Source organism: Aotus nancymaae, unplaced genomic scaffold, assembly GCF_030222135.1.
Source record: "Aotus nancymaae isolate 86718 unplaced genomic scaffold, 86718_ANA_hifiasm-v0.15.2.pri h1tg000029l, whole genome shotgun sequence".
NCBI lineage: Eukaryota > Metazoa > Chordata > Mammalia > Primates > Aotidae > Aotus > Aotus nancymaae.
The window spans coordinates 27,478,876-27,495,282 of NW_026988442.1; positions in this window are offsets into that span (position 1 = coordinate 27,478,876).

The window sequence follows — 16,407 nt, forward strand, 5'->3', positions numbered from 1 at the left end:
GAGTCACTAGTGTTTGAAAAACGAACAAAAAACTTGGACAAGCAGAGCTGGGGAAGGCCATGAAGAGAGGGTTCTCAGGCTTGTATGCTGATAACAAAACCATCACAAGATACTACGAACCACAACCTTGCAGAAAGGTCATCGCAGCCTTACACAAAAAATACTTTTGCAAGGACATCTGCCCAGCAACTGCCTGCCCAACCTTGGGCTGACACCACCCTTGTTATTGATCTTTGTAGTCAAGGATAATTATTTCAAAACAATTCTTTAATCTTTCTCATTTTTCCCTGTTAAAACCTCTGTCTTCCTTTACCTCCCTGAAGACGCACATAGTTTAAAATGGCATTCATATTCCCATTGCAAGGCTTGATTCCCGAATACATATATTTTCCTTTTAGAGAACCGCTCTCTGTAATTTAGGTTGACAGGGTGGACACCTGTTCACCCACTCTAGGACAGGGAGGAGCCCTGGGATTATCTTAGCCAAAAAATCTCCAGCACAGAGAACTGTCAGAACTGCTGCATGGATGAGCAGAAAATAGCAGATGAGAAGTTTTTCCCTGACCCCCACTGCTGCACGTCGGCTGTAATCTACTACAAGAAAATGTGTTGAACTTTTTTTGTGGACAAGCATCATCGACCTGGGTTGAACCACAGATGTGCAGAAGGCCCACCCCCTTCTTATCCACTGTCTCTCAGAAGGAGCTCAGCCACCTTCAAAGGCCAGTTTCTTAGTTGGAGAGGAAGATCTAGTTCTTTGCAAAAAGAACACACACACTGTGTGAGTGTCTTGCTTTCTGCGAAAAACTGAGGCTCCCTAGTGCTGATCTAGTAAGGAGGGTTGCCGGGGGTGGAAGCTGACAGATGCCAGGGGCTCTCAGGTCACTGCATCCTCTCCCTGGAATTCATCTCCAGAAACTCTCACTCAGGGTGTGGAGATGTGCATATAAAGACATCTAGCAACATTATTTATAACAGTGTAAAATAAACTTTCAAACTGGAACAATTTGATATCTTCTCCCAGAGACTGGTTAAATAGCACAGTGGTTAAGGACCCAGGCTCTGAGTTCAAATCTTGTTTCTATCACTTACAATATATGCATGTAATATCCACACATAAATTCACATATACATCGGCCTGTTGTACATCATAAACACACATACAGAGTCTCCGCTTTCTATGGCCTTCCCAGCTCTGCTTCCCTTCGTGTCTGCATCTCACCTGTAGCTTCCGTCCGAGCTCTGCTTTCCCCGTGTCTGCATCTCACATGTAACTTCCTTTGCAGCTCTGCTTCCCCCGTGAATGCATCTCACCTGTAACTTCCTTCCCAGCTCTGCTTCCCCCGTGTCTGCATCTCACCTTTAGCTTCCTTTGCAGCTCTGCTTCCCCCGTGTCTGCATCTCACCTGTAACTTCCTTCCCAGCTCTGCTTCCCCCGTGTCTGCATCTCACCTGTAGCTTCCTTCCCAGCTCTGCTTCCCCCGTGTCTGCATCTCGCCTGTAGCTTCTTTCCCAGCTCTGCTTCCCCCGTGTCTGCATCTCGCCTGTAGCTTCCTTCCCAGCTCTGCTTCCCCCGTGTCTGCATCTCGCCTGTAGCTTCCTTCCCAGCTCTGCTTCCCCCATGAATGCATCTCACCTGTAGCTTCCCCCGTGTCTGCATCTCACCTGTAGCTTCCTTTGCAGCTCTGCTTCCCCCGTGTCTGCATCTCACCTGTAGCTTCCTTCCCAGCTCTGCTTCCCCCATGAATGCATCTCGCCTGTAGCTTCCTTCCCAGCTCTGCTTCCCCCGTGAATGCATCTCACCTGTAACTTCCTTCCCAGCTCTGCTTCCCCCGTGTCTGCATCTCACCTGTAGCTTCCTTCCCAGCTCTGCTTCCCCTGTGTCTGCACCTCGCCTGTAACTTCCTTCCCAGCTCTGCTTCCCCCGTGTCTGCACCTCACCTGTAACTTCCTTTCTGAAGCCAGCACATTCTGTTGGTTTTCATCAAGGTTCATCAGTACAAAATTATCATGGAAGCCTAATATTTAGCTGACTTCAACCAAAGACTCTACAGTACTAATTTACTGATCCCAAGTGAGAAGTTCCAGGGTTGAATCCCCAACCTGGTGGTCCAGGTGGAAAAAAGTCTAGAAGCCTCCCCCTTCTTTTTCCCCTTGACCTCAGTCCCCATTCTCTCTGGTGTGGTGCAGTGGCCCCAGCTGAACGCAGGCGCCTTCATCATCTCACGCCTGATTATCGCAGTGGCTTTCTCTGTGGTCTCTCAGCTTCTACCCTCGCCCCTGACTACCCGTCATCCACATGAAGCCAAAGGGTCTTACTGGGACCCACGTCAGATCATGCCCCTCCTCTGCTTACAGCCACCTGACCCGCATCCCTAGAATAAAACCCAAGCCCTCACCACAGCCTATGAGGCCTCATATAACATAGTCCCTCCCGATTTCTCTAAGCTCAAGTCCACCTTGCGAAGTTCTGCCTAGAAACACGACTCCAGTAACTGTTTCCACCATCTGGAAATGCCTGTCAGGGGCCCATGCGACCCATTCCAAATGCCACCGTATTCCCATGTGCCAAATCGTCAATGCAAGCCCTGGGCTCTGATTGCTTCCTGGCTGCAAATTTTGGAAATTGCCTGAAAAACATCTATATGCATGATCATTAATGCACTGTTACACGAGGAGCAACTTGGTTTCCTACAAATTATCCATTCTTGGCAACTAAAAGACTGATTCATGTTTTCCATGAATCATGAATTCATGGAAATCATGAATTCATGATTCCTTTTGGAATCATGAATTCCAAAAGGCTACAGATTCGCAATTGGATCATGACCAATTTAAGAGTTGATTGCAATGTCTTGCCTAGAAGATCTTTATATTTGCTGCCAGCAACAATATTCCAAACTCTGTTATGCTTTGACAGTGGACAGAGGCTTAGGCCCACCCCTCACCCGATCAATGACTTGCACTTCTTACCAGAACCCTCGAGAGCCTCCAGGATCCATATCCCGCCTTGCTCTCCAGTCTCAGGTCCTGCTGCCCTTCCCCAGGCTCACTATACTCCAGTCACACCTGCCACAGGGCCTTTGCACATGCAAAGCCAGTCCCTCTGGAATCTGCCTTCTGGGTGGTGGTGTGACAGGAGCATCCCGTTTAGCAGACAGAAAACAGTTGTGGAGGAGAGAAAGAGACCAGGCAAAGAAGAAGGCTGGGAGAGAGGGAGGCTGTTTGGTGATCTGTTGCTTCTTTCAGGATGCCTGAGTTGTGCTTTATGCTTTTGTTTTTTTCCTTTTGCCTCTATATTCACAGATCTAAAGGAAGAGAATCAAGTGGATATTTACACAAAGGCAGACCCGACGCCAGCTCGAAGACACTGATTTGTATAATGTCTCCTGGCATGAACAATGAGAGAGTTTCTTTGAACAGCAGAAGCTGTAGCAGAGCAAAAACTTAACTGTATTTAAAGTCAAAAGAAAAATATTTGCAATTTGCTCAGTCAATAGGCCAGCAGGAAAGCCTTTTGAGACCACTTCTGCAGATAGAATTTCTCCCTGGGCCCAGCTGGGTGTGTTGGTCGCAGCCCAAGACCCAAGTCAGATAATCAGCCTATTTCTGAACAATCTCCCAATTCAACAGACGAATTGTCCCCAGGGAAAGGAACAGCAGCAACCCAATCTCAGGGAGTGAACATTTCCAGTCTTCTCCTGTCTGCAGCACACAGGGCTGCAGAGGCGAGTGAGATGAAGTTCCAGCTCTCAAGCAGTGGGGGCTCAATGAGGGGTTTATTGTTTTTTCGTTTGTTTGGGACAGAGTCTCGGTCTGTTGCCTAGGCTGGAATGCAGTGGCACAATCTTGGCTCACTGCAAGCTCCCCCTCCCAGGTTTAATCCATCCTCCCACCTCAGCCTCCCCAGTAGCTAGGATTACAAGTGTGTACCACCACACCCAGCTAATTTTTTATTTTTTGTAGAGGCAGGATTTCACCATGTTTGCCAGGCTGGTCTCAAACTCCTGGCCTCAAGTGATCTGCCCACCTCAGCCTCCCAAACTGCTGGGATTACAGGCGTGAGCCACCACCTGGCCTCAGTGAAGGGTTTAAACCAGCCCTGGGGGGTGGTGCTTTGAGCTGTTTCAGTCCCAGATCCTCCACTCACTGGCTCAGTGAAGAACCTCTGTTTCTTCTACTATAAAATGGGGAAATGGGGCTGTTAAAGGAACTCAGTCCAATAGGGATGCGTGTAAAACTTCTTGTCAATGAATCCCATAACAAATATTATTCATGTTAGCTTTAAATGAAAAAATAAACAAAATGATTTAAAAAAAAAAAAAAGAGGGAGATAACATTCTGCCGTGACACCTGATCCATAGGAAAGGGTGGGTGAGGGGAGGCAGGGGCAGCGAAGTTCCTTCTGCTCTTTGCTCTCTATGGTAATTTTTCTATTTTGGGGGGAATGAGAGCCTTCAAGTCCCAAATACAGACTTTGGTCTCATTTATTTTAAACAAGAGAGAGAGGCGTTGTGAGGAAGCAGTGTCTTGGCTGCCTCACTGTCACTGTGACCTCTCCGCACACTCGCCCTGTACATCCCCCCATTTCCCTGTTCATCTGTATCCTTCGTGATTCCCTTCATAACAAACCAGTGCTATGAGCCATCCTAGCAAGTCCTGGAACCCGAGAAGGGGGTCGTGGAAACCCCTGACTCAGCCTGTTGGTCAGAAGCACAGGCCTCAACCCAGGACTTGTGGCTGGTGTCTGCAGTGGGAGGGGCAGTCTTGTGGGACTGAACCCTTACTCTGTGGCTCTGCACTTGCTCCAGGTAGTTAGTGCCAGAATTAAATTGTAGGATGCCCAGTTGTTGGCCAGAGAGCTGAAGAATTGCTGAATGCCAGGGGAAAACCCATACATTTGGTATCAGAAGTATCATGAGTATACAGGAAAACACTTTTTTCCTTCTAGGCAGAATAAAGTTTTACTTCTCCCAGCAACAGAAAGAAGCTAGTGGGGCTGGAGAGGAATTGAGAGGTAGAGGAGAGATGGGCAGGGACCAGGTATCACTTCCCTGAGCAGCTCTGGTGGGGAGTTTGCACTTTATTCTGAGAGCCACAAGGACCCACGGGCGGTGTGAGCAGGTGAGTAGCGGACTGGACTTAAGGCAAAGCGCGTGCCTGGCGCTTACACAATCTGGGAGCAAGATTCCCCTTCACTTTGGGCCCGCGCTCTTCACTGCTGTCCCCAGTGGCAGCCCTGCTGAGTGCTCTGCTGTGATTTGCCGCTTTAGGAAGAGGCCTCCAGCTGTGGGTGGAGAATGGAGGATGGAGGCAAGGGGAGATGGGGAGACTCCTCAGGCTGCTGTCGCAGTTCCCAGGAGAGATGCCACAGGCAGCCCGTCCCCGCTGAGGAACTGGAGTCCTCTCTGAGTCCCTGAGTCATGACTCTGGGGTAGTGGCCAGGTTCCCCCACAGATGGCAGCAACAAACAGACCCTATCAAGGACCCTGTTAGGCACAGCTGACCAGCACTAACATTAAAAAGAGATCATAAAACTGACAAAACAGACTCTTTGTGACAAAAAGACACCAAATTCAAAGCCTGACTCTAGCTCTGAATCACATGACAGATAGCAGACTCTGAAGGAAATCAAAATATTTTACCCCAAAATATATTTCATCGACATATTTTGAAACGGCCTTGCAAGGCTGTCTTTTGTGGAGGAGATTTGTTTGTGTAGAGAATCTCCAGTAACGCAGCCAGGCTTTTCAAGGATCTAGGAGAGATTAAGAGTCTGACCCTTTTTAAGATCCAAAAAGAAATATTTGCCATCTATTCTCTCTGAAGCCCGCTACCTGGACGCTTGATCTACATAACAAGAACCTTGGCTTCCACAACCCCATCTTATCTTTTTTTTTCTGTCTTGTTTTTGTTTTTTGAGATGGAGTCTCGCTCTGTCGCCTGGGCTGGAGTGCAGTGGCCTGATCTTAGCTCACTGCAACCTCCAGCTTCCAGTTCAAGCAATTCTCCTGCCTCAGCCACCCAAATATCTGGGATTACAGGTGCCCGCCACCACGCCTGGTTAATTTTTGTAATTTTAGTAGATACAGGGTTTTGCCATGTTTGTCAGGCTGGTCTCAAACTCATGACCTTGGCCTCCCAGAGTGCTGGGATTATAGGCTTATGCCACCACACCTGTCCCCTCCTCTTATCTTAATTCAAGCATTTATTTCTACTGACTTTAAGTGCTTAGACAAAGCCTAACTTTTTCAACTAATTGCCAATTAGAAAATCTTTGAATCCACCTGTGACCTGTAAGTCCCTCCACCTTTCAAGATGTCCCCACCTTTCCAGGCCAAACCAATGTGTACCTTGCATGTATTGATCGATTTATGTCTTTGTCTGTAACTTCTGTCTCCTTAACATGTATAAAACCAATCTCTATCCTGACTGCCTTGGGCACACTTTCTCAGGACCTGCTGAGACTTTTCTCCAGGCCATGGTCACCCATATGGACTCAGAATAAACATTTTTAAATATTGTACAGAGTTTGTATTTTTCTTTTAACATAAGCAATAGAAAATGGACCAAGACAGCCATGTTCCTCTTCCTGTGGCCTCAGCTCTTCATGGGCAATCCTCTTTTTCAGCTGCAGTTCTACTAACTCCCTTGCTCCAGCTCCTCCAGTCCTAGGGCTGGAAAGGGTTCCTATCTCTTTCTAGTCCCTGGGGTTCTGGGAAAACTACACAACCCCTCTATGCCTCACAATCCTCAGCTACATAACAAGGACAATATGGCACCTACCTTTGGGGTTCTGGGAAAACTACACAAACCCCTCTATGCTTCACAATCCTCAGCTACATAACAAGGACAATATGGCACCTACCTTTGGGGTTCTGGGAAAACTACACAAACCCCTCTATGCCTCACAATCCTCAGCTACATAACAAGGACAATATGGCGCCTACCTTTGGGGTTCTGGGAAAACTACACAAACCCCTCTATGCCTCACAATCCTCAGCTACATAACAAGGACAATATGGCACCTACCTTACTGGGCCATTGTAATAATTAAATGAAATAATATGAGATGGTGCCTAGAATAGTACCTGGATGGTTATTGTTGTTATTATTTTATTACCATTATTGGCTATTGTTGTTATTATTTTATTACTGCCATTTCCTGTGTTAAGCACTAATCTCATAGTATCTCATTAGATCCTCTTATTATTTTAATTTTACACTTAAGGCAACTGCAGCTTAGGCAAATCCAGCCAGTTTCCCAGCATGAGCCTATTAGAACATAGTAGAATCAGGCCCCAAGTTTTCATCTGACAGCTCAGCTCAAGATCTTGACCACCAAGCCAGGCTTTCCCATCCCTGCTTTATCTATTCAAAGTCCATAGTTGTTTGGGGGGCTGGCCTGTGCATTTCAGGATGTTTACCCACATCCATGGCCTCTATCCACTAGAAGTCAGCCATCCACAACAAAGAAAGATCTGACCCAAAATGTCAGTAGGGACAAGGCTGAGAGACCCTGGTATCAGGATTATGCAGATACAAGAAGAGCCATAATTATGAAGGTAAGTGCTCTACATTTGACTCAAACTGATGAAATGATGACATCAGTAGACTAAGTTACATGTATACCTAGAATAACCACTAAAAAAGCTACCCGAGAAGATACACTTTAAAACACCATAGATATATCTAACGAGAACTCTAAAAAATGTTCAGATAGGACCTAGAAATAGAAATTCCATTTGACCCAGCAATCCCATTACTGGGTATATATCCAAAGGATTATAAATTGTTCTATTATAAGGACACATGCTCATGAATGTTCATTGCAGCACTGTTTACAATAGCAAAGACTTGGAACCAACCCAAATACCCATCGATGATAGACTGGACAGGGAAAATATGGCACATATACACCATGGAATACTATACAGCCATAAAAAATGTGAGTTTGTGTCCTTTGTAGGGACATGGATGAACCTGGAAACCATAATTCTCAGCAAACTGACACAAAAACAGAAAATCAAACATCACATTTTCTCACTCATAGGCGGGTGTTGAACAATGAGAACACATGGACACAGGGAGGGGAGCATCACACACTGGGGTCTGTAGTGGGGAACTAGGGGAGGGACAGCAGGGGATGGGGAGATGGGGAGGGATAACATGGAGAGAAATGCCAGATATAGGTGATGGGGATGGAGGCAGCAAACCATACTGCCATGTGTGTACCTATGCAACAATCTTACATGTTCTTCACATGTACTCCAAAACCTAAAATGCAATAAAATAAAAAATAAAAAATGTTCAAATAATTCACAGGAAGACCACAAAAAAAGAAAGAAAAAGAAAGTAGAAAAATTAAAACCAAAAGGAAGTAACGAGTAATAAAACGGCAGATGTAAGCCTTAGTATAGTATCAACATTCAATGTTGATAGTTGTATTCGTCTGTTCTCACATTGCTATAAAGAAATACCTGAGATTGGGTAATTTATCGAAAAAAGAGGTCTCATTTGCCCACAATTCTGCAGGCTGTACAGGAAGCATGGCTGGGGAGGCCTCAGGGAGCTTTTACTCATGACAGAATGCAAAGCCAGAGAAAGCACCTTTACATGGCCAGAACAGAAGGAAGCAGGGGGGCAGGGAGGTGCTACACACTTTTGAACAACCAGATCTCACAAGAACTCACTCACTATACAGTACCAAGGGGGATGGTGCTAATCCATTCATGAGAACTCAGTCCCCATGATCCAATCACCTCCCACCAGGCTCCACCTCCAGCACTGGGGATTACAATTCAAAGTGAGATTTGGATAGGGACGCAGATCCAAACCATGTCAATGATCTAATTAAAACAAACAATTGGGAGAGAGAATTAAAAAAAAAGACCCAATTATATGTTGTCTACAAGAAACTCACCTCAAATGTAACTAGATAGGTAGAAACAAACCAGGAGCAGAATTCTTGAAATTCCAGAAAGAAAAGAAGAATATTGGGATGGATAAAAATAGGGTAAATATAAATGATTTTACTAGTTTTCACCTCATGAGTTTCTTAAATTATCTGTGATGGTTAAAACAAAAATAATAACATCATGTGATGTGATTCTCAATGTATGAAAGTGACACTTAAGACAATTATATTGTAAAAGTGGGAAGGAGAAAGGAACCTAAGAAGCAGCAAGGCCTGGATGCTTCAGGCTAAGTATTGAAACAGTGATAGCAGTATTTACAATAAGCTATGTATGCATATTGTAATACCAAAGCAACCACTGAGCAAAATATACAAAGCAATATACTCTAAAGCATAAATCAAAATGGAATTCTAAAAATCATTCAGAAACCCACAGGAAGACAAGAAAAGAGAAACACAGGAATAAGAAACAGAGGGTAAAAAGAGAAAATAAATTATAAAATGTCAATTCTTAGCCCTAACATATCCATAATTACTTCAAATGTCAAAGGTCTAATTGTACTGATTAAGAGATAGAGTGCATTGAGAAATACAAGCCAGATACATCTGCATACAAGAAGCTCACTTCAAATAAAATGGTACATAAGCTGAAAGCTAAAGAAGGAATGAAGTTGTATCATGCAGATATTGATTTAATAAAAGCAGGTGTGTTTGTGTTAACATTAGATTAAGTAGACTTTAGAGCAAAGACGGTAGGGTCAATAAAGGACATTACATAAGTATGAAAGGATCAATCCACAGAGAAGAATAGTGATCCTAAACCTGTATGCACCAAACAATAGAGCTTTGAAATACATGAAGTAAAAACTGATAGAGCTGAAAGGAGAAATAGATAAATCCGCAATTATAATTGGAGATGTCAAGACCTAAGATATTGGTATTTGACTCTTCCTATCAGTAATTGACACATCTAGTAGACAGATCTAACAGGCAGGAAATCAGTAAGGATGCAGTTAAACTGAATAATAGCATATATCAACTATATCTAATTGGCATGTATAGTTTATTCTTCAAACAACAACAGAAATGTGCATTCTTCCTAAGCTTACATGGAACATTCACAGGATACAATCAAGGTAGATTGTATCCTGGTTTACAAGGAAAATTTTAACAAATTTAAAAATATTGAAACCACAAGAGAATGTTCTCTTACCTAATGAAAAAGACTAGAAGTCAATAATAGAAAGACAACAGAAAAATCTTCAAATGTATGAATATTAAACAGGTCAATTCTACATAACCCATGAGTGAAAGAGGAAGTCTCCAAGAAAATAAAAAATACATAGAACTGAATGACAATGAAAATATGACATATCAAAATGTGTGAGATGTAGTTAAAGTCATGCTGAGAAATAACTTTAGAGTACTAAGTGCCTACATTAAAGAAAAGGAAAAGCTCAAATCAGTAATCCAAGTCCTACCTCAAGAAACTAGGTAAAAAGAGCAAAGTAAAGCCAAAGTGAGCAGAAAGAAGGAAATAATAAAGATAAGAGCAGAAACAAATGAAGTTGAAAACAGAAAAGCAATAGAAAAAAATCAATGAAACAAAGAATAGGTTCTTTGAGAAGATCAATATAATTGACATATGTTTAGCAAGATTGACAAAGATAAAAAGAGAAACAAATCATGAATCCCAGGAACAAAACAGACGATATCCCTGCAGATTCTATAGTCATTAAAGGGATAAAAAGAAAATGCTATGAATAACTTTATACTCATAAATTCCATACCTTGTAAGAAATTGACTAGATTTTAAAAACCATAAGCTGCCAAACCCAATCAAGATGAAACTAATAACCATAGTAACATCATAAGATCCTGAAAAAGAATCTCTAGGCCAAGATGGTTTCACCGGAGAATTTTCAATAACATTTAAAAAGAACATTTATACCAATGTTATAGTGTCTTCCAGAGAATAGAAAACACTTCCCAGCTCATTTTATGAGGCCAATACTACTTTGATACCCAAACCAGACAAAAATGGAAATAGAAAACTATATAAAAAATACAAAATTGAAAACTATAAAAATAGAAAACTATAGACAAATATTTCTCATAAACTCAGATACAAAAATCTTCAAATACATTACAAAATTGACTTCAACAATGTATAAAAAGAACTACATGATGTGACCAAGAGGGATTAATGCCAGTATGCAAGGCTGGTTTAATATTCAAAACATCAATCAATATAATCCACCATATCAACAGGCTGAAGAAAAAAAAAATTTAATTGATGCAGAAAAAACACTTATTCATGATGAAAATGCTCAGCAAACTAGAAATGGAGGGTAATGTTCTCAATCTCATAAAAATCATCAGTGAAAACCTATACCTAACATCATACTCAATGGTGAAAAACTGAATGTTTTGCCTCTACAACCAGGAATGAGGCATCAGGATAGACAATATCCTGCTTGGATAAAAAGAAAAATGTCCTTTTTACCCCTTTTATTCAACATGGTACTAGAAGTTCTGGACAATGCAATGAGGCAAGAAAAAGAAACAGAAGGAAAACAGAAGCAAGGCAACAGTCTCTATTTGAAGATGACATGATTGCCTACGAAGAAAACCCCAAAGAATTTACCAAAATAAAGAACCCTCCTAGGATTAATTAGGGAGTTAAGCAAGATTGTGTGATACAAGATGAATATGCAAAATCAATTGCATTTATACATGCTAATAATAATAAACCTGAAATTTGAAGTGCAATACCACTTGAAATTGCTCCAAAGAAAATGAAATACTTAGGTATAAAATCAGCAAAACATGGAAAAGATTTATATGCTGAAAATCTTGATGAAAGAAATTAAAGAACCAAACAACTGGAAAACTTTGTTTATGGACTGGAAAACAACATAGTGAAAATGCCAATTCTTTCCCTAATTCATTGATATTTAATGCAATTTCTGTTAAAATTCCAAGAGGCTTTTTGTAGACATAGATGAGCCAATGGGCTTTCCACTCTATCTCTGCTGGTCCCACAGGGGAAGGAAGCTCTTACCTGGCCTTCTTTTGCTGCTGGGTAGAGAAACAGATGTGGAGAGGTCCTGGTGGCTCACTGCCATGAGTGGTGGGTGGGGAGACTTTGAGCCTGGTTCACCTTTTTCTGCTGGGTGGAAGCCTCAGGAATACCTGGTCTAAGTTACCCTTGTCATTAGGTGGAGGGACTGGAGACTCCAGGTTTTCTGGTGCCACAAAGAAGCGGTGTATGCGTCCAGTGGACATGGAGTGTGGGACAGGCCAACCAAGCCCTGGAAGCTCTGCTGGAGCCACTGCTTCTGGCAGAACAGAGCCCACTGCTGCTGCTGGGTGTGGGCTCCATGACACTGCCCCCTTCCAGCTGTTGCATTTGATTTTGAGTTCACGTATCCCTATTGGTGGTTCCAGGTTGCTGGCCTTTCCAGAGCCTAGTGTAGAGTATATGGGAAGTTGAAAAAGTAGCAACCAAAAAAACAAGTGACTCAACTTGGTGTCATTATCGAAGTCCTAGGATTCTTAGCCTGTGCATCTTCTCCATTCCATCTTTCAGAATGCTTTACGCTTGTCTGTTAAATTATTTCTAGGGTATTTAGTTGTATTATGAGGGAAGAGCAGGAAAAAGTGAACCTGTACTATCTTGTTCCATAACCACAGGACAGTTCTTTTTAAAGCTAAAAATAGACTTACCATATATCCAGACATTGCCTTTATTCCACAGAAATAAAATGTATATTCCCATAGAAGCTTCTACAGAAAATTTCACCGCAACTTAATTCATAATAGCCCCAAACTGGAAACTATACAGATGTTCTTCAATGGGTGAATGATTAAACAAACCCTGGAACATCCATAATATGGAATATGTCAGCAATAAAAAGGAGAAACTATTGATGTGCACAGCAACCAAAATGGACGTCAAGGGAATGAGGCTTACTGGAGGAAAAAAAGCCAACTTCAAAATGTTACATGCTGTATGATTCCCTTTATATAACATTTTTGAAATTTAAAAAATTCTAGAGATAGAGATCAGTTCCAGGTTGCAGGGGGTTAGGGACTGGCCAGTGTGGCCCTAGAGGGTGACACACGAACCCTTAAGGTGACAGGACAGTTCTGTAGCTTGATTGTGATGATAGTTACTCAAAACTATGTATGTGATAAAATTGCATAACTGGTGAAATCTAAATAAGCTCAGTGGATTGTACCTATGTCAATTTCCTGCTTTTCACATTGTACTTTAGTGATGCAAGACGTGATCATTGAGGGAGGCTGGGTGAAGGGTACACAGGACTTCCTAAAACAGTTTCTTGCCACTACCTGTGAATCTAAGTTATTTCATAATAAAAATATTTTAAAAAGACAAAACAAAACAATATTGCTAATTTCCATCCATATAATATTCCTTTTAAACTACCCCTGCCCCCATCTTCTCTCTCTCTGTCTCTGTGTCTCTCTTTTCAGACCACTGTAAACTCATTTGCACAAGCCTGAAACTTTCATTTTTTCTCATTTTTTCTTTCTCTTTTTTTCTTTCTTTATTTCTTTCTTCTTTCCTTCCTTCCTTCCTTCATTCTTTTTTTTTTTTTTTTTTTGAGATGGAGTCTTGTTTTGTCACCCAGGCTGGAGTGTAGTGGTGCCATCTTGGCTCACAGCAACCTCCACCTCCCGGGTTCAAGCGATTCTCCTGCCTCAGCCTCCTGAGTAGCTGTGACTATAGGTGCATTCTTGCCACGCCTGGCTAATTTTTGTATTTTTAGTAGAGACAGGGTTTTGCTGTATTGCCCAGGCTGGTCTTTAATTCCTGACCTCAGGTGATCGGCTTCCCAAAGTGCTGGGATTACAGACATGAGCCACCGAGCCTGGCCCAACCTGGAGCTTTCTACCTGAGGTTCTAGGAGGGCTGGCAGAGAGTGGAAAAGGGGATAACTTTTCAGTGCCTGATCCGGTGGTATTTAATGTGAACTACCTTGATTATGGAGCTGATTCTCTAATCCTTCTGTTCAGCAGTGGCCCCTGACCCATCCTTTGGGAAGCATTCCGGGATGTTTAGCACTTAATACTGGGTACAAACTCCCCACCTGACAGCAGCCGTTCCTGGTGCTTTCAAACATAAGGACACTGAATGGGGTAATATTATGTAGCTAATTTTCAAAAATGCCCTACAAATGACAATTGAATCAGCAGACAGATTCCAGGCATCATGGGTGCCCCTTTGGGTTGGCATTGCCACTGCACATTATCCGGGTCCTTGGGATGATGGCTGAATGTGAGTTGTATACTGGGCAGATGGACTCAACGGACGTGCACACAGATGCACATGCACAGGACACACACATGGATGCTTTGTGCTCCTCCAAGCTGGGCACTTTACAGTGAATTCATGCATCAGCCAATACATTTGGAAATTTAGTATGTTATTTGAGTTTCAGGAAAAGTCCCAAGTTCAAATAAAACATGTGTATGTATCTACACACACAGTCTCACCTCCTCCACCTCTCAGCTGCAGCAGTGGTACCAACATCATGACTTTATGCACATAAACTTGGCCGGGGAAGGAAGGGACCTTTATGTGCAACTGTCCCATGTGTCATCGGCCAAGCCCACCACCTTCGCCTTTCATGCTGCTTATTAGAACTCTACATGCTCGACAGGCTGTCAGACTGGGTTTTCTCTTTCTATGACACGGGACAAGCAAAGTGGGAAGAACATCTCCTGCAGGGTGAAGTGTCTTTATCCTGTCTCCCTCACCCCCTTTGCCACTTAATGATTGGCTTTAATCTAATTAGAACCTTTCGGGGTTTCTGTAATGGGAGGCAGAGGCACAGTAAGAAATCCCCTTCACTACCCAGTGAAAGACGCCTCCCCATCTCTGCCCCAAAGGTGGGGGTGAGACCTGTGGGAAAGAGGCAGGGGACAGATGGAGGGGCGAGAGGGTGGGGGTCCCAACATGCACAGATGAGCAAATACCCAGGTTGAAACTTAAGCTGAATGTAATTACTTGGTTAATTAAATACTGACTTTTAACTCAGAAAGTGATTAAAACAAGCTACAGGAAGACTGTCCAGAAAGGAAGGCAGGGAATGAATTAAAGCTTTCAGGAAGGGGGAGGAGGAAGAAGGGGTTATCACAGGCAGGTCTGGCTTGGTCTTCCTACTGTGTGCTGGGCCTACTGCGTGCAGGGGCCGTGGCTTTTGGTCTCTGGGCAGGTGGGGAGTTGCAGACTGAGGCCAACGTGCAAACTAGGACTGCAGGCTTCTCCTTATATTTTCCCACTTGAGACCCCATTTCTTTGCCCAGTTGTCTGAGAGTACCAGGAGCTGCTGGCACCCAGGAACCAGATCCTGTTTATCTGCGTTTCCTTGGAACAGAATACAGTACCCAGCCCGAGGAGGTGCTCCAGAAATGCTTGCAGAACAAATGAACAAACTGTTACACAGTGGTGTGATGGATACGTGTGTGCCTGTGTGTGCATGCACATGTGTGTGTGTTCATTGTAGGCAGGTGCTGTGTGTGGGTCATGTGTTTAAGGCTGTACTTAACTCACCAGCTCAGACACCCATGATGTCAGAGGGTCTGCAAAGTTCCCCTGGCCGTGTTTCTTCCCCATAATTCCCGGCAAACTCCCCAGTCCTCTGTGTTCAAGGTCTCACAGCCTGTTTTCCACGTCCTTCCAAGCAGGTGGGGACAGCTGGCCCCATTCCAGAGTTCAGTATCTTCCTGGGAGACTTAGGGTCTTTAGAGTCTCAGATGTCCCCAGCCTGGGAAGTCGCTCAGCCGTGACTCAGCTGGGTCTGGGTGAGGTTCAGCAGATTCCTCAAGTCCCCCATAGCCTCCTGATGCTCCAGCCCCTGCCACCTCCACCCACAGTGTCTGGGACAGCCTTTCTCCTCCCGTGTCCCTTGCCCCCATGACATCTCTCTGTGCAGTCACTCTGGCTGCACGATCGAGACTTTCAAGCTCTTCACACCACCCCAACTCTCTCCTTATTGCCGATTTAACCTCAAGGGGACCATTCTCTTGACGCCTCCACGCCTCATTTCTTTCCGCCTGCAAATTCCTTGGCAGCCCTTTTGTGCAGAACACCCCCTGGTTCCATCTACCTTGCAAAGCTGGAGTTGCTGTTTTATTTCCTTGACTCACATGCAACCAAAAAAAAAAAAAAAGAAGAAGAAGAAGAAGAAAAATCACTTGGTGTGTATTTTTTAATCTCCATCAAGAGACTAAAATACAACCTGTACCATTTTTGTCTGAGCACTTTCTGGCTGAGTTTGGGTTGCAGCAGATGGGTTTTTATGAAGGTTGTAAAAGTCAAGCTCTCCGCATGTCAAACAAATCAGTGTGTGAAGGAGAAACATTAAAAGCAGGAAAAATGGCTGTGGCCTGGGATGCATTTGGAGGCTCTGGAAAACAGACCCGGGGCACAGGTGGCCCTGAAATTTGGCTGAAACTTG